The following is a 25,621-nucleotide window of genomic DNA, read 5'->3' on the forward strand; positions in this document are numbered from 1 at the left end:
AAGAGAACAGAAGGACAAGAAGATGAAGATCCAACCCTGGGTGTAGCCTGCGTGGGAGGCAGCAGCGGCAGCACGGGAATGGCATCGAGCTTGCACAAACGGACAGTCGTAGCTTGCAAGAGTAGCATGCACAACGAGCAGGTACATCACATCCCTGATTATATCTAATTCAACTTTTCAATTTCTGGCCAATAGTTAAACCAGACGGTGTTGTAAAACTGCTTGTATGTAGGGAATCTATGAGAAAATGAAACTAATTTCTACTTATTTTATAACTCCCCCAATCAATACTGAACTGACTGAATCAAATGTATCTAATCATGTTTCCGGTGCAAATGTACAAGCTCATATTGTTCTTGAGCCTGAAGTGTCTAATGAACAGACTGCTAATGAAGGATTTGATGCAAACATTTTGCATGCTCCTGGTGATGAACATATAGTGTCTAATGAGGGATCTAATGCAAGCATTTTGCAAGCTCATTGAAGGATTTAGTGTCTAATGATGATCTACTATGTTGAGAGAGACAGAGATTTGCAGGTATTGATGACAAGCAAATTATAGTGCATTTTCATAGCTTGAGGAAATGTCGAGGCCATCTACCAGAAAGTCCCCATATCATGACAACATAGCATAAATACTTTTCTAATCTATTGTTTGAAACTATTGGCATACTTGTGCAAGACAGATATATTGATATGCAGTTTGCGCACTGGTTATACGTGCAACTACACTTCGATATTTTCAGCCAGAGAACGAATAATTCAAGCAGGTACAGACCATGTTTGTAGTCCTTGTACACCATGTTGCATTTTGTGTTTTTTGGTGCTTGCATCATTTAGTGTTTATAATCTGAACTACTTTGGATCATTAGCTGGTTTTCAAAGTGCATGTAGCTTCACATTTCTCAAGTTATGTTGATTTTCGGAGTGCAAGTGCCTTCGTATTTTTTAAGTTAAATGTTCGCCCCTGGTAACTTGAATTCATGGATCAGCCACTGCACACAAATCATACACGAATGCCAGTACGAATTAAATGAAATGCAGGGACTTACGCTAGCTTGTTGTACAGGCTCACTGCAGCTCTGCTTGTGCTTGGGATGTTCCATGTACAAGTCCATGTTACCACTTGCTTGGATGTGCAGGCCTTGTGCTCCTTGCACCCCCTCTGCATTTTGACACGGAGAATGGTTGATCAAATAAGAGGAATCGACCTTGATGTTGTACCGGAGGACAGATACTTACAAGGTTATACGGGTGTGCAAGATGTGTACCAGATACCGTAGCGCCGTCATGCTTCGCTAAAATATGGATTTGCTTGTTTCAGATGATATCTCCAGAAGAAATAAGAGTTAAGGTCATAGTTGCATAGGCGTGTAAGCTAAGAGAGCAGTGAAAGGATATCCAAACATCGTCGGAACAGCGCACAAGGGAGTGATGTGTGGATACCTAGTTCGGGCCGGCGTTTGGGCATGCTTGCCTAGCTAGAGTGCGGGTCACTTCAGAGCCGTTGAGGGTGATGTGTTGGCGTTGGCTGGCCGCGCATGGATGCAGATCTTGAGTGGCAGCGGAGCGCTACGATGCGGTGGACGAGACCGTTGGTGATGCCCCAACGGCCTCGGGGGCGGAGGTGCGACGATGTGCTCGGTGAAGTAGCCCCGGTGAGCTGGGAGACAGCGTTGGTGAAGCGCACCTGATGCGGTGGAACTCGGTGTTTGTGAGGCACGTCGGTTGCGGCGGCCGACATTGTCGGTGGACCACCCGGTGCGGTGGACGAGGGCGTAGATGAGGTAGCTCCGGTGCGGTGGTGAAGCGCGACCATCGTCTTCGTCGTTGTCGTCTGGCACAGAGGTGGGGAACGGTGGGGAAAGAGACGAGACGAGGGGCGATTCGGGGGTTGGCGGCGAATTAGGTATTTGAGAAATCTGGGCGCAGAAGGGGACGGTGGAGAAGAGAGATTTTGCAGGGCTGGAATTGGGGCCGCCAGATATTTCAATCCGAAACGTGGAAGTGCGAACTTATATTGTCGTCGTCCTTTTTTTGGGGGTGGGGAGGGGGGTGGGGGGGTGGGTCGCTGGGTGCTACGCGTCCGTCCGACACACGCGACCACCCTGACAGGACTATGCTTCGGTGCCTTAAGGCACCTGCCTTTGTGTCCATGACATATGGGCCCAACAGGTGGCTGGCCCACATGTCAGTGACCCAAAGGCAGTTGCCTTTAAGGCACCGAAGCAACATCCACCCCGACACGACCCTGGTTTGCCTGGTGTGCCTACATTTGAGAATGCAAACGAATCTTCTTTCATTTGCAAATGAATCTGTATGTATTACCATGCCCGTGTTTTCCTTGCAATAATTAGTCATTCAAAACGAGATACTCCATCCGTTCACTTTTGTAAGTCGTTTCAGACAACTTAAAATGAACTGTTTTGCACATTGTCTGAAATGTCTTCAAGGTCTTATAAAAGTGAACAGAGGGAGTACTATAAATTCATTAATGAGGAGTTATTTGAAAAAAAATCGAAACGGTACCCACGCTAATGTGGATTAGAGTGTGTCACGTAATTAGTTATTTGAATTAGAGTGTGTGTCACGTAGTTAGTTATTTGAATTAGAGTGTGTGTCACGTAGCGATCTCCAATTCTAACGTGGATTTCGCATTTCACTGTATCCACGCTACTTTTTAATACAAATTCATATGTATATGATGAACACCATGGTAGTGAGAAAACTTTTGGATGGATTCAAACATATGACCTACAAAATAGCACAACAAACTGAGTCAATGTCAACTTTTTGAAACTTAGTATGGCACAAATTCGAAATAATTACCCGTATGCCTGGTCCTTGGTTCAAATCTTACAATGTACACCGAATTTAAACATCGATATTAAGTCTCGTACTATGTACATTCAAATGTTGTTTTTAGCCCCCCCCCCCCCCCCGCGCACAAACGCTACATACTTCCTGTATCGGTCAATCTTCCTCTCCTAACCACCTTAGGAAGCTATCGGTTTGCAACACATGTTCATTCTTTCCCTCCATGTTTCGATCTCTAAGTCTCTCAACACAACCCCCTTTTCCACTCTATTACCAAATTTATTTACCTCACACACCCGCCATTGCACCCCATGCCGAGCTCTATCTCTCCCCCCACTCCCTCTCACCCTCTCGCGCTAAATACACGCATTTCCTATCTAGCCCCCCAACCACTCGTGCATGCGCACGCACGCACGTTGTATATCTAGGTCACTCCCTCGAGACTGTCTCACTCTTTCTTTCGCATGGCGGACAAGACTCGCTCAATCTCGCTCTCTTTATCTGAGTCTCATTTAACCTCGTTTTCTTTCACAAACAAATGATATATCTCCCTGTTCGGGCCTCGATCGACACACTCTATACTCTCTCACGCAGATTGTCTATCTAGGTCAGTCAATCCAAGCCGCCACCACTCTTTCGACCTCATTGTGGGCCACGCTCACTCAATCTCTCTCTCTCTCTCTCTTCGTATGTCTCGATTGACCTCGCTCTTTCTTGGACAAAAACGATATATCACCATGTTTGAGCCCAATTCGACCTATTCACATTGTATACTCTCTCACGCACATCGTCTATCTAGGTCACTCTCTCCAACCCGTCTCACTCTTTCGATCACACGACGACCCTATGTGATCGGTTGACCTTGCTTCCTCCCACGCACAAAATATATCTACACGTCTGTGACTGGATCATCTCTCAAGCTCTATCTTACAGACCTCACCATTGCCAAAAATCTCAATCGGACAATATCTCTCTAGTGCATATATATTTGTTCAATGAATGTCAGACCACACTCACTTTGTCTCTATATCTATATGTCTCGATTGACCTCGCTTTCTCACACCGTATCTTCCACGCGTTGAAGCTACTACCTCTCCATCCCTCGCAAAGCCGGAGCTATTTACATTGCGAGGGGCACTCCAACCTTGGATTAATTTGTGTAGGCATTTATTACGGTCGGTTTAGATTATATTTTCGTAGCATTCGGCCCACAACTACTCCAAACACCGTTGCAACCCACGCAACTGCCCTAGTTGATTTCCCTCTGGCTCGGTCATCGCTCTCTCGCACGTCCTTTCTCGCCTTCAATGTCGCACCATGGTATTATTGAAAAAACTATGTTGTTCTCTTTAATTATTATAAATAAGCTACAAAACTACACACCGATAGTCCACTTGGAATGGAACAAATTTCGACCCACAAATTAAAGTGGTACAAACTACACACCGAGGGGCCCACATGTCATGAAACAAATTTGGACCCATATACAAATTAAAAAATAAAGGACGAGGATCGAACATGCGACCGGGCCTTCAAGCCGTACGTCAAGAGTAGGCAACATACGTAGAATAGCAATGTTTGTTGTACCCCCTTTGTTCACATAATGTTTTTACATTACCACAGCCTAATTAATGGATAACATGTAATATTATTTTTAGTACTATTCGCCTTCACTTACTCGTGGGTTCCATGTGTGCTCTCTCTCTCCTCCCCTTCTACGTTTAGACGCACGAACTAGTAATTTGTACATGCTTTGCACGTTAGATTAAAAGTAAATATCCTATCACATAAAAATCAGAGTACTACAATGAATTTATATATTAAGAATGCATTAGAAAAAAGCATATAGTTTTATTCCAAAAGAAATGATAATGGCATGTTTGTGAAATCTTTTAGTTTTTCAAATTCAAACTTATAATATAGGTAAAATTAATTTGATGTTATAATTTTCATCTTGCCATACTTTCAAGTCAGTGTTTTCTCATAAACTCTATCTCATCTGTGTGTTGTCGACCGCATAGCAATTTAAGTAACTTAGTGTCCCCTTAAGAAAAATAAAGTAAAGTCTAAATCTAAAATTTATAATTATATTTTGAATATTTCACTCAGCGAACAAAAATATTGCCATGCGTACACTTTTTTTCTACCGTGTTCTAATTCTTTTGAGAAAAAAATACTTCCCTACATGCATTCAACAGTACTCATGTGAGGAGCAAATTGCTAATATAGGCAGCTAGCCTCTACATGCACATTTGTTTAGATGCTTCTGGTGTGTACTGGAGTATTAATAGGAACATTTCACAATATGAGGCTAGCTGTGTGCTCACTTGAAGCTCTAGAATGATCCTCCCAGCCTTGTTTTGGCGCCCAACCGTGGGAGCGAACCCCACTAACCATAACCGTTGGATCAGTAGGGTTCAACTTAGATAAACGGTGGTGATTCAACCCATGGAGGAAATCAATGGCTAGCAAACGATTCTGTGTCACGGCGGGTGGCTATCCAAAGTTTGAAAATTGGTGTACTAGAGAAGATAGAGATACAGTATATTTTTACACACACATTTTTCCTCCATGCCGAGACGTGGCACACCCTACCGCGCGGTTTTGGGGTCCTCCCGGGTGGTGCACGCATATATTCTTCCTGACGTGGACGCCCTACCGCGCGTTTTCTGGGTCGTCCTCGGTCGTAGCGCCGAAGCAAGTAAATGAGTCGTCAAATCACGAAAGACCACCTTTCCCGCCGAGTACATCAGTGAAGCACGGTGGCTAGCTAGTTGGGCTAGTTCGACCGATTAGCTAGGCCGCCGCCACATTTGTTTTTTCACCCCTTTTTTATCTACTTGCCGGCAAGTAAATTTAAATATCCACCATGGCGTTGCTCTGGTGTTTGGGTGCGGCAGGATTTTTAATTTTTTGATTGATGGGAGCAGGCGCGGAAGGATTTTTAATTTTTTGATTGACGGGAGCAGGCGCGGCAGCAATTAGTCACGATGACTCCGCCTGTACCCACTGCTCCCTAATGTGAGAAGTCGTCAACTCTTGTTTTACCATGGTGAAAACGAAAAGATTCCCCACTCCTTCCACCTTCCCGTAGATTGCATTGCCTTTCAGCCATTTCACACCCTTTGCTTCCTCTCCCCATTGCTTCTACCTGGTGCCATGGCGGCGCAGTAGATCACGGAGTCCGAGGTGAGGCTCCTGACACAGGAGCTCCATGCCAAGGATGCGGAGCTCAGGGCCAAGGACGTGGAGCTCTGTGAGCTCAAGGAGGAGAGGAGTGCCATGCTCCTCCGTTATGTGCGGGAGTTCACGGAGCTTCAAAAGCGGCAGGCGTCCACCACAAAGATGCTCGAGGCGTCGGCGGCGTTGCTGCAGAAAGTGGGAGATATGATAGGCCGTCAGGGGAGCCGGCTGGAGCGCGAGCCGGCCGATCGTGACGAGGTACAGGATCGCCTCAGCCACTTGGTGAACCAAGTTGCCACACACGTGTTGCGGATGCGCGATGCCTACCGTCGTGCCAGCGCGACGATGCCGACCGTCGGGCTAAACCCATTCGACCACCCGGTCGACTTCAACGAGCTGCGGCTTCCTGACCTGGTCTCCTTCTTCACCTATATCTCTGAGGAGCTGAGCCATCTCCGCGCGATGGTGGGGGCTGAGCTGGACAAGGAGGGGTTGCGGGCTGCCGTCGCCGTTGCCGGGAAAATCCTTTCAGGGCTCCATCATCGGAAACCATTTGTGCCATTGGATGCCGTCTTTGACGAGCTGGCTCCCGTCGACCAGGAGCGGGCTCTGCGGGCGGTTGCACCCTACATCACCAACATTGTGCGCCTCGAGAAGCAGAGGGACTTCGGTGGTGTTTAGGCGCCCTCTGCATGGGCATGTCCATGTCTCGGCGCAACATGACCGTTGGATCAAACTCAGACTGTGCAGATCAGTCACTGTAGCACAAAGCGTGTGGGTGTGTTTGGTTGCATTCTCATCTCAATATAGTTGTTTCCTCTTCGTGTATTTTTGTCAACCTACTAGTGTGGACTCATGCACCCTTCATGCACTCTGCCAAACACCCAAAAGTGGGTCAAGAAGGGAACTTTTGCTCCCATCCCGTGCACCCTTCATACACCCTGCCCAACACTATTCATGCTTCATATGGTTCATGTTTCATGGAGTACTGTAGCACCGTACTCTCCGTGCACTGTGGACCTAGTTCTGTTAACATTGATCACACCGTTCATTCTCAACCGGACAGTCGAAAAAGCGGTACCATGTTACATATAGGAGTAGTTGACATGCGCACAACATCATTTGTTATCGTCATATCTTACTACACTAGCAACAAGATTGTGTAGTACTGACGTATGAACCACTGCACATGCCTAGTAGTAGGAGCACTGTGTATGTTCAAGTGGCTGCCGTGTTTCGCACTCCTCCGTCGTAAGAGTGGAAACACTTGCTGTAATCATTTTTTTCTTCTGAAAACAGTGGACACGCTCTACCGTGCGGATCCTCCTCCAGCCATGCACTAAATTACTCACTTTTGCCGACGTGTGGGACAGCCATCATCGGGGTCCACCAGCCATGCACTAAATTACTCCGTAGTAGAGTGACGGTAGACTACCCCGATCGAAGCGCCGTAGTAATGCCCAATGAGCCGTCAAATCACAAAACCCCCTCCTTTCCATTAGTAAGTTGGACGAACGAAGCAACCATCATTTCACTCTTCTCTCTTAGCTTCCTCTCTACCCAACCCTCGCTTCTGCCTCATCTTGTTCCTCATTTCTTCAAGAAAACCCCGACCTGCTTCTGCCATTGTTCTTCTCTCCCAAAGAAGGAAAGGTGAGCGCATCAATGGTGTTGATTCTAGCCAAGGCCCGGTCTTGCAACCCTGAGACTGATCCTATAACTCCCTCTCTTTTCCTCTTTGGGGTTTGTGATTATGGTTTCTTTTCTTTTATTTCTATTTGACAGTTTCTTGATGGACGCTGGAGCACCGACCGAAGTGATGTCTATGGTCCCGGCCAAAACCGTTGAGGCTCATGGTACAAAGAAGCGCAAGCACCCCACCGAGACTACCGCAGACAAGCTCAAAGCCATCGCCCTGTCCAAGCCCCCCTCTCCGGGATCCCTCGTTAAGCAAGTCCAGGCAATATCTCTTTTTGACGATCTTTTTCTCGATCTTGATCGTGTTTTTTCATCTAACACGCAGTACTAGTACTAGTAGTACAACTTTCTTGGTGATCTTGCATGTGATTTTTGTGTGCCAAATGACGGTTCTAAATTCCTCTTTTGACCAAAACATGCGAGAGGTTGACACTGATTTCTTATAGATTACTTTCAACTACTCCCTCTGTCCCAAATTTCTTGTCTTAGATTTGTCTAGATATGAATGTATCTAATACTAAAATGTGACTTCAAACATCCGTATCTAGACAAATCTTCAAACATCCGTATCTAGACAAATCTAAGACAAGAATTTTTGTACGGAGGGAGTACTTTATGAACATCAATGCTACCTTTTAAGAGGGTATGTTTGCCTCAGTAACTTGTGTTATGGATATTGCATGTAATCCCTTTGCTCTCATGCCTTCGAAGACATGTTCTAGTTTCTTTGTTCACTCATTTCTGTGCATATATGTAGTCATATATGGAGTATAATATCGAAAATCATCTTATATTTCTGAACGGAGGTAGTAATAAAATATGGTTTCTGTTTGAATTAGAACCAGGTCCGCGGTGGAGATGAAGTTCTCATAGTCATGCCGTGTGAACTGGAAGACCTGATGATGAGTTCTACTGCTGAACTATCCAGTTGTTGTGTCCTTGTCGCCACGTGTCCTAAACTAGTGTTTTCCTGTAGAATTGTTGTCAGGCGTATTCTTGAGGCTGTACTTGACCACAACAATTTCCTAGCTGTGCCTTCGATTACGAAGGGTTTGGTTCTTGTAAAGCTTCCCAACAAATCTGATGTGGCCTGTCTTCATCATCATGTTTATGAGTGGAAAGACCACTCTGTTAGGTTCTCCAAGGTTGACAAGATGGTGATGGTGCATGTAGACATCTCACACGAGGTTCATGGCCTAGTCAGTTATGCGGGGTTCGTCCCATAGGTCGGTGGCAAAAAATAGTCTGCAGAGTTTACTTAGTGCAACTTTGCTTGTCTATAGTAAGTACTATTGTTCAGTACTTCATTTGTGTTTGTGAACCCTGTATTGTTTATTAGTACTTCCGCTTTTGGTGTGTGGTCAGTCTTGAGAACGGTCTATGTTAATGTCTGTCCACTCAATTCAGTATGTATATTTTGAAGTATCCATATCATATTTTTTTGTGAGGACGGTCTATCAATTATGGTTACACTCCAATATCTGTATGCATTGCAGGGTTTATCGCACCCACCAGGATTTCCAACCCCATGTATATTCGGTCCATACGATTTGTCATGACCTTTGGACTGTCCTGCTTGTGGGAGTAGGCGGGGCCCCTGCAAGCCACGCGTAGTTGGACAATCAATCTTCTATTTAGTACTTCAACATAGTGATTTCCTGGTAAGGATTCACTTGTGTCACATCAGTAAATCTTATTGATTTACTGTCTAAATCTTATTGATTTAATGTCATGTTTTCTTTTTTTGCTACAATTTTACTATGCAGGTTTTGCCATGTGACATTCATCATAGAATAAACCGTTTGGTTTGCTCTATGATGGCTATTTTTGCAGGTTTCACTCCTTATGTCGTGTTAGTAACGAAGGCACCGTCCATCACTTATATTACTGGAAAAAATTGGATCAGTCCGTTGTCTGAGTACAAGCTGAATCCCTATGATGAACTGTAGTTTGGTTTAACAAAAACGCCACAATTAGTCCTTCTCACGTTTAAAAGAAATGAAGAAAAAGACTGGATCATGGTCACGGATCCTAGTCAAGTTAGAAAGCTGATCATAGCAGACCAGACACGATCGCCGCTGTCTCACACAAATTGAGCACCGGCAGTTGCTCTAGCACTGACAGCGGCAGCAACTCAGTCTGATCCAGCTGAGGATTGGGCACCGACCGCGTCAGCGGATCAGTCTGATCTACCGGAGGATTGGGCATCGACATCGACACCTGCTCCGACACCGGCACCAGTTCTACAAGGAGCACCATCTCCGGCAGCAGCAACGGCTTCGGCACCTGCACCAACACTTGCACTTGCATTTGCTCTGGCCCGTGCAGTTGCACCGGCAACAGACTGGGCCGCCCAAGTGCTTCGTTCTTTTTTCTTTCCATGTTGTTTCACATGATTCACTGTTCTGATATAACTGTTTGGGTATGTCTTCTTGTTTGCAAACATATAATTTCTAGAGCAACGAGGGAGTCGTTCAACAATCCGGGCGACCGCGGCCAAGTTTCTCTTACCATGCGCAACCTTGGTGTTAATGAACCTGCTCAATATACCGTAAGTACAAAGGATGGTCGCATGATGATTGATGCTAAAGGATGGTCAAGGTTCAAATCTAAATCATATCTTGCGGTAGGGGATGATGTAAAAATCGAACTTTCTCGGCAAGGAGAGCTGGTCCAAATCAACTTTGAAATTCTTCAGTAGCAGCCCGCAACTGCCAAACTGATCTATCCTCCGAGAGATTTTGATGTAATAATCTGTCATGGTGAAACAAGTGTCCTGTGTGTATAAGTAGTATGACAGTATTATGTATCACATGTTATATCATTGATAGAATTGCAACTCTGATTGCTGGTTAGGAACTGTCGTTCGATTTCATTCCAACAGCTGTCGTGCTTCATTCAATTTTGTGTATTCGCCTTGCGACAACATCTAAAACCAGCGCCGTACCGACCGCTTGCAATATGAAAAGCGCTGAGGTAGAACACATGGCCCCCCAAACATGCAGGGTCGACAGTATTATATTCTCAGCTGAACCCCCATAAAAAAGCTGAACCCCCATAATGCCCGTACATTGCTGAGGGAGTATATTTCTCGGCAAGGTGAGCCTGTGATATAAATGATTTGTATATTTCTTTACAGAGGGAGTATCTCTCTGTCAAAAAATATATTTATGTGTAACTAGTTACTCCTGTCTTTCTACTTCCTTTCGCTGATATGTGGGGCAACCGGCAAAGGGGTCCACGTGCCATATGCACAAATTAGAGTGCACAACTTCACGGTAGACACACCCCGGTCGTAGCGCCGCAGTAATACCCAATGAGCCGTCAAATCACAACCCCCTTTCCAGCTTTAGCAGTAAGCTGGACGGACGAAGCGGCAATATTTCACTGGGCCTGAATCCCCTTCTCCCTCGTCTGCTTGTTCAGAGAAAACCCCCTCTCGGCAATTGCATAGGGTTTTCTCATGGAGAACCAGGTATGAATTCTTCATCCATCCCCGATAAACCCAAGTCCCTTAGTCGCAGGTAATCCTAGGATGGCAGCCACCGCCGTTGATGCATTTTTCTTCCTACTGAATCTAGTGTGTTTCATTTGCAGTGCCCAAAGTGCGAGTACCCTACAGGTTTCTGCGCCCTCGGCGAGACACCGCACTTGTTCCTTCTCATCCTAACACAACATTTTAAACGCGCATAGTATGTTCCTAGAATCCACTTTTCTATCCGAGAGGGTGGGTTTTTTTTGAACATGATGTGTTCTCATATTATTTTTCTTGCAGTGTATTATTTGCTCTGCCAGAACACATGTACTCAAGATGCTCGGCCTTGCCATAACTGAATACACTATTTTAATGGTCACAGTGAAGACAAGCCATGGATATAAGTTCCGAGTTGGGTTCTTGAACCATGAAGATCGCTGCTTTTTTTATGGCCGAACTTGGATAAACTTTCTCAAGTGTTACGGACTGATAGTTGGCGCACAAATGTTGATGCAAATAGCAGAACCTGGTCTCATCTTCACTGCGATCTTCCACCCCGACGTTGTTCCAATTGTTCATCCATGTTAGTTTTGTATCTGGTTCTTGCTTGTTGCCTCGATTACTTCTTAATCCACCTATTCTGTCTAACTAATCACAATTTAACTTTAGAAGTAGTAATGAATCTCTCACAAAGATGCTACTTCTAACTAATATTTTCTTATAATTGGAGGCATGTGTAGGTTTTTTCAGAGTTAAGCAGTCTGCTTATTTGTTACTCTGTAATAACTCAGCTGTTACTAATCGCACTGAAGTTGACTGGATCGGCATCCACAAGTTCCTACACTTTATTGATTGTCTTCAGGTCCTTGTGGGGCGTTTCAATGGTGGAAGGCCACGTGGGATATGTGTGCCACTGCTGCACTCGTTGAACAGGTCCAACTGTGTCGAGAAACTTATGGTACGAGCTGTTTTCTGTTATATATGTTGTTCATAAACTATTGCTTATACACAGTTTTACAGATGTGATCTTATTGAAACAGGAACTGCCGAGTTCTATTGTACCTATACAGATGCCTGACCATGGTCGGGTCAGACTTGCGCTTGGTCACAACATGATGTTTATGTCGACCTACTCAATTTCCCTTGGAGGTGAAAAGATACTTATTCATGGGTGGTCTCAAATAATGAAGGCTCGGCCATCTTGGAGAATAGGACAGTAGATTATGTTCATGCTTTTCCATGGATCTAAAGCGAATATCCTGTTTATTGACCATGTTGCGAGATGAAGCCGCTTTCAGAAGGTTGTGGATGCGCGGGGTGGCGCCTGGGCCTTGTCCTGGGGCTTGGTGGCCTCACCCTTGGTTAACTGTAGGCAAAGTAGCACTGTTCAAGGCATGCTTTTTATGGTTGAACCTGTATAAGTACTCATACTGCTTTCAGCTTTGGTTGTTAAGTGCCCCTGCTGGTTTCAGTTAAGTTTGTTAAGTACTCCTGCTGCTTTCACAGTCTATCGTGTTTCTTCAGTCCTGTCTTCCTCCAGCCGCCAAAACCAAACCAGCACCGTTGGGGCCGCCTGCTTCCACCTCCCACGGCTAGCTGCGCCTCAGTGCACGCATCGCCGCCCCACCGTCTCCTAAATCGTTAACGCCGACGTCCTCCGCGCGCTTTGGTGCACTCGCCGCGGCGCTGCCCTCTCGTGTTGTCAACATGGTCAACAAACAACAGGAATTAGTAGAAGTACGTGGAAAGGATGACAGTAGGGGCCCACCATGTCAGTGTATGGAAAAATAAAATGCTTCCTCCTAGTGTTCTCCTGACATCTGGGACCCACGACATTGTGAGCGGATATAGTCAATAGACAAGAGAACATCACAAGATCGGCTGACACCTGGGACGTAGCTACTCGAGCGGTATTTTTTTGTTTGGTATTGTTGAGACGGAGCAGGGTTTGAACTGGGTTGTGGCCGATCTAGCTCAGGCTTATATTTTATGTTCACCATGTGACCAGCCCAGCTATTTTTTCTTTGTGAAAATGAGCCCAGTTTATTTTTGCTGAAGAATACCCAATCCAGGCCTACTTATTTTTCTACGCCCTGATGGGCTGTAACTCTTTCAAGACGCCTGCAAATCTTAAAAGTAATATGAAATGGGTTGTAAATATAAAAACAAATGACAAATTGGCAATTACTTTATAATTTCTGAATTTTATTACATTTTCATATTCCTATTTCACTGGGCATTAACCTAATTTAAATATATCTTCAAAGTACTTTAAATCTGGCTGGACATTTTGGTATTAAAAATAGTTTGGAACCCACAGAAATATGCTAAATTGGCCCTGGCCAACCAAAAAAAACGACTGCAATAAATTGCATAAGAAGTTACCATGAGCTATATATAAATTATTAAAAAAAGAGGGAGTGGTATGAATTGTGGGCCTGTTTAGTTGACCCGTATGCAAGATTTTTTTAGTTATTATATACGTCAACAAATGATTCTAGCAGACATAACCGTTGGATGTCAATCCAACGGCCGTCGTGTTTCTTCAATCTCGGATCTTCTTGCTCCAGCCGCCAAAGCAGCGCCGACGGGACCGCCTACTCCCGCCTCTCGTGGCCGGCTGTGCTGCCGCGTAGGCCTCAGTGCCCCCTACTACTCAAACCGCTGGCCAGGGCATCCCTCAACTCACCCACACCCCCTGTTATTCTGCGGCAACGGCAGCCTCACACCGCAGCCGAACCGGTGAACGCTCGTACTCCTCTCCGCGTGAGCATCCACTACCGCATCTTCCCCGGCTCGGTGTCGTCCCCTTCCTATGCCTCGTCGTCGTCCACCGCCGTGGTGCTCTCAGCGCAGCGTGGTCAATGTGGTCAACGACCGACTTCCATCGGAAGAGTACTGTACGTGGAGAGCCTGACAACTGGGTCCACATCAGCCGCAAGGAAGTGCCTCCTTATTACGCGGAAAATAATTATTCCTCCACCTAACAGCGGGGACCCACCGGACGGGCCACCAGTATTTTGCGAAAAAAATCGTTTCCCCTTGACTGCTGGGACCCACCGGACGAGCCACCGTATTTCACGAAAAAAACGTTCCCCCCGCTGTCAGCTCGGACCCACCAGAAGTGCCTCCTTATTACGCACAAAAAAATGAATACTCCCCCGGCTAGCTGGGACCCACCTTGGTGGGAGGCTGACTTGTGGGCCTACTAAGTTGACGGGGACGAAGGGCTATGTCAACTTAGTCAATATGAACGATTCTAGCTCCAGTGATCGTATGATGTCCATCCAACGGCAGTAGTGCTTCTTCAACCTCTGGTCTTCTTGCTCCAGCCGCCCAAAGCAGCGCCCGCTGTGCTGACGCGGAGGCCTCACCGCCCCTACTATTCCCACCACCGGCCAGGCCCTGCGGCGACGGCAGCCTCACACCGCAGCCAAACCAGTGAACCCTCGTACTCCTCTCCGCGCGGGCTTCCACTGCCGCGTCTTCCCTGGCTCCGCATTGTCCCCTTCCTAGGCCTCGCCATCGTCCACTACCATGGTGCTCTCGGCGCGGCGTGGTCAATGTGGTCAACGACCGACTTCCATCGGAAGAGTACTGTGCATGGAGACGCTGACAGCTGGGTCGACGGCCACAGCAAGGAAGTGCCTCCTTATTACGTGCAAAATAATTATTCCTCCACCTAACAGCAGGGACCCACCAGACGGGCCACCATATTTCGCAAAAAAACATTTGCCCCTGACTGCTGGGACCTACCAGCTACATCTTCGCATGCAAGGAAGTGCCTGACAGTCGGGACCCACCTGGTCGAAGCGTACGTAGCGTTGTCATTCTGGTCGCGAACGTGTACGTACATATATACTAGACGATGTAGAGGAATGCACGTGTCGTAGTAGAGGCGCGCACGTAGCATGTACACGTCCGTACAGCGGCCAGGGTGCAAGAAAGAAAATACGGCCACGTATGTGTACATACAGGCGGGGTCTCGAACGCCTACTCGCGCATACGTACGGCCAGGGCTCGTGTACATGGCTGGGTCGGAACGGAGAAACAACGTAGTTGTCGTGTTCATGGGGAGGCAACCGAATGCGTCGTGTTCATGGGGAGGCAACGGAATGCGTCATGTTCATCGGGAGGAAACGGAATGCGTCGTGTTCATCGGGAGGGCTTGGACGGAACAAGCGATGGAAATGAGGCCTAGCGTACCGCAGAACGGAGGAGACGGCCTTGTGTTCGACCAGACACATTCGAAACGGGATCCGGTTCATCGGGAGGGGTCTGGCGTACCGCAAAACAGAGGAAACGGACCTCCTACGGTCGAAATGGGGGTCCTGTTGATCAGGAGGGGTGTGGCGTGCCGCAAAATGGACGAAACAGACTTGTGTTGGAGCGCTACGGTCGAAACGGGGGTCCTGTTCATCGGGAGGGGTGTGGCGTACCGCAAAACGAGACTCCACGGGATACTGTTCATCTCCACCGTCGACCCCCTCTAGCCTCCACGAGCTACTTTTCATCCACCGTCGACCTCCTCCAGCCTCCACCTGCGACTGTTCATCCACGGGCTGCTGTTCATCCAGCCTCCATCGTGCGCTACTCCACCGGCTACTGTTCAACCAGCCCTCTCCACGGGCTCTTGTTCAACCACCCCTCCATGGGCTACTATTCATCCTGCCCTCCACCGTCTACTGTTCATCCTGCCCTCCACGGGGTGGTCCTATTCATCCAGCCCTCCACGGGGTCCTGTTCATCCATCCCCAACCGGCTCGATCGATCGGGGTCCTGTTCATCCAGAGGCAACACCATGGGGTCCTGTTCATCCACCCCCACCGGGAACTATTCATCCAAACCCCCCGCAACGCTCACTGTTCATCCAGAGGCAGTATCGATCGGCTTCAATTAGCAGCAGTAGCGAAGGAATCGCTCGATCAGGTTCAGTTAATAGCCATGGATCGATCGCTCGGGTTCAGTAACGCGTAGCCTGCAGTGCAATCGCTCGGGTTCAATTAGAGCCCAACGCCTCGCTCAGGTTCAGTTAGAGCCAACGCCTCGCACACACACGCGTACGTGTACAAGAGAAGCGCGCATCGCTCGGCCCCCAGCCTCCCACCATAACCGGGAACTCCCCAAAATTTTCCTCGCCCTCGCTTCTACCATGGTTTTTTCCGTCATGGACGACCCAAAGAATGTCATGCAGCTGTGTCTCCGGCCCGCCCAGGATGAAAAGCCCATTTTCTGTCATGATTTTTTGTCATAGAAGTAGGAGCCCACCACATCTATGATGATACCGGGTTTTGTCACAATTATCATCATAGAAGTGTCATATGTATGACAGATTTTTTTTCGTTCGGCCCAAAATGTCACGGATCTGTCTTTTTTTTTGTAGTGATACCATGCCAACTTTCAACCTTTTCAGAGTTCATTTGAAGTGCTTTTTAATTTCAGGGTCATATAGCTCAATAATATCAGTAAATGCATGAAAAATAACAAATGAAGTTAGAAAGGGTTGAAAATTGATGATGTGGCTTTGAATGGTGCGTTTTGAACACACAAGAAGTCTAGAGTTCAAATAAGTTCAAAATAATGAAATCCCTTTGTAACAGTTGAGTTTTCGTCCGAAACCCAGATACTTTGAAAGAGATTGTCCATTTTGTACACGAAGTGCATCCAGTTTTCCCCGTAACCATCTCAACTTTTTAGCACATGCTATGTGGGTCAAATGATGATACCATGCCAACTTTCAACCTTTTCAGAGTTCATTGGAAGTGCTTTTGAATTTCAAGGTCATATAGCTAAAAAAATCAGTAAATGGATGAAAAATAACAAATGAAGTCAGAAAGGGTTGAAAATTTATGATGTGGATTTGAATGGTGCATTTTGAACACACAAAAAGTTTGGAGTTCAAATAAGTTTGAAATAATGAAATCCCTGTGTAACGTTGAGTTTTTGTCCGAAACCCTAATACTTCGAAAGAGATTGTCCATTTTGTACACGAAGTGCATCCAGTTTTTCTCGTAACACTCTCAACTTTTTAGCACATGCTATGCGGGTGAAATGATGATACCATGCCAACTTTCAACCTTTTCGGAGTTCATTTGAAGTGCTTTTGAATTTCAGGATCATATAGCTCAAAAATCAGTAAATGCATAAAAAATAACAAATGAAGTCAGATAGGCTTGAAAATTGATGATGTGGATTTGAATGGTGCATTTTGAACACACAAAAAGTCTGGAGTTCAAATAAGTTCAAAATAATGAAATCCCTTTGTAACAGTTGAGTTTTCGTCCAAAACCCTGATACTTCGAAAGAGAATGTCCATTTTGTACACGAAGTGCATCCAGTTTTTCCCGCAACCCTCTCAACATTTTACCACACGCTATGTGGGTGAGATGATGATACCATGCGGACTTTCAACCTTTTCAGAGTTCACTTGAAGTGCTTTTGAATTTCAGGGTCCTATAGCTCGAAAAAATCAATAAATGCATGAAAAATAATAAATGAAGTCAGAAAGGGTTGAAAATTGATGATGTGGCTTTGAGTGGTGCCTTTTGAACACACAAAAAGTCTGGAGTTCAAATAATTTCAAAATAATGAAATCCCTTTGTAAAAGATGAGTTTTCGTCTGAAACCCTAATATATACTTCGATAGAGATTGTCCATTTTGTACATGAAGTGCATCTAGTTTTTCCCGTAACCCTCTCAACTTTTTAGCACATGCTATGTGGGTGAAATGATGATACCATGCCAATTTTCAACCTCTTCAGAGTTCATCTGAAGGCTCTTGCAGAACTTCGTACCATCACGCGCCTGTTACTTTCGCCTAATGATGAAGACATGGTTTTGTTGAATCCTTTGACACTAGACAAATGTGACATGGGGGTCGAGGGTCGGGAACTAGGGTAGAGGGTCGTGGATCGCTGAGCGGTCGAGGGTTGAGGATCATCGAGGGGTCGAGAGGTTGCCTAGCGTCATAGTATTAAAGAAATCCATGGCTTCATCATTAGCCGGAAGTAACCGGGGCATGACGGTAGAAAGTTGTGCAAAGTTATTCTGGAACAGAGTCCCAGATAGGATAATTCGCCTTTTGGTATGAATTTCAGCAAAGGCCTTCCAAATAGCGATATTCGGAAGGCTCTTTCTGAACTTTGTACCAAAAAGCGAATTATCTTATCTGGGACTCTGTTCCAAAACAACTTTGCAGAACTTCATACCATCATGCGCCTATTACTTTCGCCTAATGATGAAGACATGGTTTTGTTGAATCCTTTGACACTAGACAAACGTGACATGAGGGGGTCGAGGGTCGGGAACTAGGGTAGAGGGTCGTGGATCACCGAGCGGTCGAGGGTCGAGGATCGCCGAGGGGTCGAGAGGTTGCCTAGTGTCAAAGTATTGAAGAAATCCATGGCTTCATCATTAGCTGGAAGTAACCGGGGCATGATGGTACGAAGTTGTGCAAAGTTATTATGGAACGGAGTCCCGGATAGGATAATTCGCCTTTTGGTATGAATTTCAGCAAAGGCCTTCCAAATAGTGATATTCGGAAGGCTCTTGCTGAACTTTGTACCAGAAAGCAAATTATCCTATTTGGGACTCCGTTCTAGAACAACTTTGCAGAACTTCGTACCATCATGCGCCTGTTACTTTCGCCTAATGATGAAGACATGGTTTTGTTTAATCCTTTGACACTAGACAAACGTGACATGAGGGGGTCGAGGGTCGGGAAATAGGGTAGAGGGTCATGGATCGCCGAGCGGTCGAGGGTCCAGGGTCGTCCAGGGGTCAAGGGTCCATATTTATCAAGAATGCCCCCATTATGGATGTGCACAAGTTGATCCAAACCCTAGAAGCGCTGCCGAGGCCACCCAAATTTACCAAGTTAAAAGAGCGTTGTCGTCAAGGCCACCCCAAATGCTAGAAGTGTTGCCGAGGCCACCCAAATTTACCAAGTTAAAAGAGCGTTGTCGTCAAGGCCACCCCAAATCCTAGAAGCGTTGCCGAGGCCACCCCAAACCGTAGAAGCATCGAGGACACTAGTATGATTCCTTGTTGTGATTAGCTAGCTAGGTCTACGTTTGCCACTAGTATATCCATCTGACATGTTTGTATATGAATTGCCATGTTGTATATTTGCAGAAACTATGGAGCACCGAGACTTGGAAGCAGAACAGGTGTTGGGGGACATAATCCTCGCCGGAGGTGATGTCATGTCGTATCTCAATGACACCGATGGTATGGAAGGAGAGGGTGAAGCAGGCTACAGTTATCGAACAATGGAGGGGGAAGGACATGATTATGATGGCTCCGGTGACCGAATGTCGGTGGAAGAAGGATATCGTGATGACGGCTCCTATGACCAAACGGAGTCCGGCCAGATATATATATTAATTGATGCATTAATTTTTTTGGTGTGTGCACATATTAACTCTCTTCTTTCTTCTTTTCTAGCCCTCCAGATAGAGGACAACTTCAATAACGAGACAAGGCCCGAAGAAAAAGTTGCGCCAGGATGAAAGGCTCACGATCACAGCAATCGCGCACGATGGCCAACCGATTGAACCCATCCGTACCAAGGAACCATTTTTCTGCTCAGTGTGGGGTTCTTGTTAGGGACATGATCCTGATCAGCATCCACCAATGGTATAAGCCTAAGAACGAAGACCCTGAGGTGTCTTATGTCAACGATAGGTAGAAAGATGATCTTTGGACCACGCTGAAGGCAAATTTCACCCTACCGTCAGAGGAGGATCCGGAGAAGCCAGCTATAGAGCCATTGGTCAAGGCTCATGCTCTTAAGAAGATGGCAGATCTGTTCAGGAGGTGGAAGAATGAGTTGAAAACAACGCTCGTCGACAAAGAAAAGATTCCAGAATTCACCGGCCGATTTGAGAAGATAAGAGATCACTGGGACGCATTTGTAGCCCACAAGACATTTGGAGAAGCGCAACAAGATGTCAGTGACAAACAAGAAAAATGCTGCAAAGAAGGAGCTTCACCATCGCGTGGGGTCAGGTGGCTACCTCAAAGCCCGGCTGTTGTGGGACAAGGCTGAGAATGACCTGCTTGATAAAGGGGTCGAACCAGAGACATTGCACTGGCCAGACCATTCAAGGACTTGGTTCTTCCAGGTTGGGGGAACCTTGGACCCTGAAATAGGGAAGTGCCGTTGGAAGAACTAGTAACTAAATATACCCGTCATGAAGCTTCAGGAGTATATCACCGCAGTGCAGCAAGGGACGTTCGTTCCCGACAGAGAGAATGACAAGCTCACACTGGCCCTCGGGAATCCTGAGCACCCTGGACGGACACAAGGCATACCAGGCTCCATTTCATGGAAGGCTGGGTTTCTTGAGGCAAACAGTTACAAAACCCGAGAGAGGAGGAGAAAAGTGGAACAGACCTAACTACAGAAGCTACATGCAAGGGTACAAGCGCTAGAAGAAAAGGACAGCCAACGACATGTCGAAGCTACCCCGCCATCTCAGCGGAGAAGCAGCGTGGTTTCCACCGAGCTCCTTCAGTAGCCTGACTTCACGGCTCCTGCTAGCTACCCCGTGGATGCTATCATGGAGGCTCAACCTTGCCACCTTATGACGCAATGGCAGAACTTCAAAGTCAAGGCGGATGTCGGCTCCGTTGCACCTCATGAACCCGGCGCAACTTTTCACTGCCGTTCGATTCCAGAAGGACACTACTAGGAAAAGGCCTACTAGTGGTGCACTACAGGTGCGCCACTAGCATCACGCCATTAGTATTGTTTACTAATGGCGCACCATGGGTGCTCCATTAGTATCTGGTATACTAATGGCGCACCATGCAGTGCGCCATTAGTATGTCCCACGGTGCGCCATTAGTATGCCTCCCAGGGGCCATATTTACACATGTGCTCTGGCTTACTAATGGCGCACTGGTTGATGATGCGCCACTAGTGTGCTCTGGCTTACTAATGGCGCACTAGTTGGTGGTGCGCCACTAGTATGAATATTAGGGATTTTTTTCTTTTCTAATTTTTGCATAGGTTACAAAATTTATTACTGGACAGAATATAGACAACACCACACAGCAACAGCAGATTCATTGAATACAATAGAATATTAGTCTCCGAATACAATTCATCATATTAGTCTTCGAATTCAAAAGACCGAACAAAGATAGAACATTACAAGTCTCGAGACCGCGAGTAGCGAGTTTGTCTTCACATTACAAGTCGATATCGATCATCTAAACTACCATTACATAGAAGAGAGCTACGGTCATCACGATGAGCATCATCGCGATGAAACTAGTCTTCATCCGGTTCCTCCTCCGCTCCCTCCTCTCTCCCACTAGATAGCGCGCGTATCTAGATTCCGCCTCCGCCCTAGTGGTGTACCCTTTCTAACTGTTACCACTGAAATGGTGGACCTATCTCCGACACTCCTCCCAGTCGTCGTAGACTCCGGGAACCTTACCCTTGTACACGACATACGACGACATCTCTATGCATTAGCCAAACAAAATGTTAGTAGCAATTCACAAACAATACATAAGCAATATATAAGTATGCAACAAAAGTATCGGAAGAGAAAAGCAAGTCATTAATAGCACGATTCATGGTCCTACTAATAAATAGCATTGATTACATCTAAGTTGAACGACTGTCCAAACCAAAGAGACATACAAGTTCATTAAAGTTTAATTACAACATGAGCTAATCGATATTTCAGAACTACACATAGCATCACTACTTTCGACTCGACTCAGGGACCGGAACATGGACGAAGCCGTCGTTTCTCGTGATGGTCATGAAATCGCGGGCGTTGTCTGCCTACATTTGTAGCATTGTGTCTATCTCACTTTTGGACGGTTGATATCTGAGGTAGAACTACCCCGAGGTACGAAGGACATCTTGATGGATGATTTCCGCAAACTCCGACTGGATGCGAAAGAATTCTTGTCTGATGTCCGCATCCTGGATTGCCGACAAGCTTGCGGCTCAATCTTTGAGATTATTTGGTAGCAGAAGGTGATTATGGTCCCGTACGATCACCCGCATGTGATGGAGGGCGTAGTAGGCATCCTTATGACCGCCAGGCGGCTGCTTGACGCAGGGAACATCGTAGTGTGGGCAAACACGTGATTGCCGTACCTACGAACTGGCCTAGTGAAGGTGCCTCTATATCTGGCATAGCCGGGGAGAACATCATCAAGAACTTTCTTGATATTTGTGTAGTCTTTCTTTGACTGACGGTCCGAGTCAAAATACGTGGCCATGGAATATTTCGGGCTTAAGAGGATGAGTGTGCAATGTGTGTCACTGCACAAAACACGGAATGTTAGAAAAAAAAGAACGATCGAAATCTAAGAAATCATATGTTACGGGGCGGTGAGGGGATGACTTACTCGGGAAAGTAAGGCACGAGGAAGTTATCCTTATCTGGGTTTGCCAGAATTACGCCTTCCAGGTAAGAACTCGCGACTTGCCGGTGCCCAGCGCTTCCCAAGATCTTGGCACGCATGTAGAAGGGGTCGACTGTCACGATGTCCGGGGTCTTGTCTCTAATGATCCGCATCTCCATACTCATCGAAAATAGCCGAACGAAGGTGTAGTGCAGCGGATGAAGGTTAGACATAGCGAAGATGTCATCAAACCGCAGGACGATCATACCCCGATGGCGTTATCCACAAAGCCCTTGCCCTCTGGCACTTTGGCCACGAAAACCGGGTATGCGACATCATTCTCCGAGAGACGCCGCTTCTCCAAAGAAAGAACACTGTCATGCAGACTCCGCATAGCACCGGTTGCAGCATTGAGCAGATTAGTCGGTAGCATTGGCCTACCCACCACATGCACCCTCCTTCAGATATCCTTAGGTGAAGGTGGACCATCCTGAGCACGGATCGTACTCGGTGCCGGCTCGCTGGCACCCTTGTTACCCTTTCTTTTCCGTCCCTTCTTCTGCTGTAATGGGATCAAGTTCTGCTCACAGACCGCCTTTTTGAGTGTGTTGGGGCTGATAATATTTGGCACCTCGGCTATCTGAGGCTCGGTGAAGGTGGCAGCTGGAGGCATCTCTTGAGAACTGAACGCCAGACGACGCCTGTTGCAATTTGGTTTCTCCACGGTACCAACATGATCGCGGTCGTCTTTTTCAGGGTTGGGTTCTTGAGAAGGAGGCCCGAAGAATTCGTCACCGTCCCCATGTTCGGCAAAGTACTTATTAACGTTGGTAAATGTACCGTCGTCATTGTCATCGTCGTCCGGATCCTGTGCCATATGCATGTTCGGATCTTGTTCCATAGGGATGTCCGGCATGTCCGGTAGCGTTGCGGCGGTCTTGCCATGGCTTGGCGCCGGCACGACTGGCGGTGTTGTCTGTGGGGTGGTGTCCCCTGCCCCCAAATGAATCTGGCTCTTTGGCCAAAGCAGGGGCCAACTTACGTAGGCGCTGAGGGTCATCACATCATATTTGTCGGCCCCAGCGGGTCAAATCAGAGGTAACAACTCATCGCAACCTGGCAGCACCCGAACCAGTTCAACCCTATACACGGTGGGTGGCATCGGATTATCGTGGAACACGGGGTTGCCCGGTTGAACGATTCCGTCCATGGCGACATCGATCAACTCGCTTCCCATGAAGTGCAGGAGAGTGCATGGAACGTCGGCGGCGCCTTGCGAAAACATGTAGGGCGTCAGGGATGCCCAGTCAAAGGCAAGGAGGTGAAGTCATCGGCCGAGAGGCTTAATTAGTTACCGTGATGGCGTCGAGCTCGGCTAATGTCGAGGCACCGCCAACGGCGAGCGTGCAACTGACGGAGGGGCCGCTTGCTGCCGAGGTGCCGGCCGGCGTACGGCCGGGTGCATTAAGCTCCAATGCCCGTGCCAGCGTCGGAGACACCAATACCGCCTCCGCCGGAGACACCAATGCCGCCGCCTGCGCGTTGTGCGAGTTGCTGGCCGTGAAGCTGGGAACTGGGGACGACCCCTGTTGGCTGCACGCAATCCACGCTTGCAGCCCCTCAATCAAGGTAGGCACAATGGCGGTCAGCGTCGATCCCAGTTGTTGTTGCACTTGCTCTGGACAATCTCCGGAATCCACGCCACTTGTGCCTTGAGTTCTTGAACCTCGCGCGACTGGCTTTCCGAGCTGGTCTTTCTCTCCTTTCGCCCACCAGTGTTATAGTATGATGACCATTTTGTGGACAAGCCTTTGCCGGCCACACCACCAGCTGACGACAACTTACTAAGCTTATCCTTGTTTTTCATTACGTTCAACGCCCTATTTAGAGCGCTGTCCCAAGGGGTGCTCTGAGACGACCCTGCGCTAGTGCTTTTAGTCTCCTGCAGAAGGAATGTGAACCATTTAGAAATTTGGCTTCGTTAATTAGAATGCAACCATATGGAGCTAATTACGCGGGGGTGTATTCCTTACCAGAACACGCTCAAGTGCCCTGGTCTTCGGATCCGTGGTAAGCTCCTTTGTTACCGGGCCCTCCTTGTACCGGGCCCTGACATTGTTCCTGGTCTGCTTGTCACGATATTTCTCAAAGCGGGGCGGTAGGCCTTGCTCGGCACGCTCCGCGTCCTCCTTGTCCCATATAGGCTCCGCCACTCTGTAACCATCGGGACCAAGTTTCTTTTCCCCTAAGTTCAACTCCCGCATTTCTTTCCCCCACTGACTTGATTCGGAGGTTGCACTGGTCTCGCGCTTGATCTTGAACTCCTTGTAGTCATCTTCGCTGATCGAAGGATTATTCGCCTTGATCTTCTCATAACTATCATCTTTGTCAATCATTCTGTTCACCGCGCTTCTCCAAGTAGACAGGGCCGTGCTCATTTTCGGTGTCAAAACTGGCAGATCTCGGGTAGGGGGTCCCAAACTATGCGTCTAAGGCGGATGGTAACAGGAGGCAGGGGACACGATGTTTTACCCAGGTTCGGGCCCTCTTGATGGAGGTAAAACCCTACGTCCTGCTTGATTATTCTTGATAATATGAGTATTACAAGAGTTAATCTACCACGAGATCGGAGAGGCTAAACCCTAAAATCTAGCCTATGGTATGATTGTATGTTGTCCTACGGACTAAAACCCTCCGGTTTATATAGACACCGGAGGGGGCTAGGGTTACACAAGGTCGGTTACAAAGGAGGAGATATATACATATCCGTATTGCCTAGCTTGCCTTCCACGCCAAGTAGAGTCCCATCCGGACACGGGACAAAGTCTTCAATCTAGTGTCTTCATGGTCCAACAGTCTGGCTGTCCGGAGACCCCCTAATCGAGGACTCCCTCAGTAGCCCCCGAACCAGGCATCAATGACGTCAAGTCCGACACGCAGTATTGTCTTCGGCATTGCAAGGCGGGTTCTTCTCCAAATTTCGAATGTTTGTCAAGTAGTGTCCGGCCCCATAAATGTTGGACCTCTTGGCTTCTGCGCCCAATAAGGGCTATCTTCCATGCGTCGAATGAA

Source organism: Triticum aestivum, chromosome 7A (assembly GCF_018294505.1).
Source record: "Triticum aestivum cultivar Chinese Spring chromosome 7A, IWGSC CS RefSeq v2.1, whole genome shotgun sequence".
NCBI lineage: Eukaryota > Viridiplantae > Streptophyta > Magnoliopsida > Poales > Poaceae > Triticum > Triticum aestivum.